Raw genomic sequence first — 936 nt, 5'->3', positions numbered from 1 at the left:
GGTGGCGCGGCGGCGGCGGCGGCGTCTGCTAGATCGATGTCTCGCGCGAGAGTGGAACGAAGTGGCGACGATAACTGATTTTTCGTACGTGGAGTATATATAGGGGGAGCCTTTAGTACCGGTTGGAGCCACCAACCGATACTAAAGGCCAATTTTTGCCAGCCCAAGCGGCGGGAAACGTGGGCCTTTAGTACCGGTTGGTGGCTCCAACCGGTACTAAAGGGCAACACATTAGTACCGGTTGGAGCCTCCAACTGGTACTAATGCCCGTGCGCTGCCACCCGCTACGCGCTACGTTTAGTCCCACCTCGCCGAGCGAAGGGCAGCCGCACTGGTTTATAAACCCAGCCGTGGCTGCCCTTTCGAACTCCTCTATATAGCAGGATTCTGGTCCTAATTAGGGCGCGCTACCCTGTGAGCCTGCTGGCCCTACTGGGTATGTATTTGCACACCCAAGGTCTGGCAGGCCCACCGGGCAGTGCCCCAACATGTTTTTTATAAATTTTTTTCTTTTCTGCATTATTTACTTTTTTCTATTTATTTTTGAGTAATTTGTTTATATAGTTATTCCTTTTCTGCTTTATTTTTTTTTGAATAGTTTTTTTGCTGTATTTAGTTTCTTCGTGAAGTTTTTTGCTTAATATAATTTATTTTCTTCTATTTATTTTTGAGTAATTTGTTTATATAGTTATTCCTTTTCTGCTTTATTTTTTTCTTCTATTTATTTCTGAATAGTATTTATTTTCTTCTATTTATTTTTGAGTAATTTGTTTATCTAGTTATTTCTTTTCTGCTGTATTCAGTTTCTTTGGGAATATTTTTGCTTTATATAATTTTTTTCCTTTTCTGCATTATTTATTTTCTTCTATTTATTTCTGAGTAGTTTCCTCTTCTTCTTCTTCTTCTTCTTCTTCTTCCTACTCCTCCTCCTCCTCT

This window comes from Triticum dicoccoides, chromosome 4B (assembly GCF_002162155.2).
Source record: "Triticum dicoccoides isolate Atlit2015 ecotype Zavitan chromosome 4B, WEW_v2.0, whole genome shotgun sequence".
Taxonomy (NCBI): domain Eukaryota; kingdom Viridiplantae; phylum Streptophyta; class Magnoliopsida; order Poales; family Poaceae; genus Triticum; species Triticum dicoccoides.
This window is presented reverse-complemented; position numbering follows the sequence as displayed.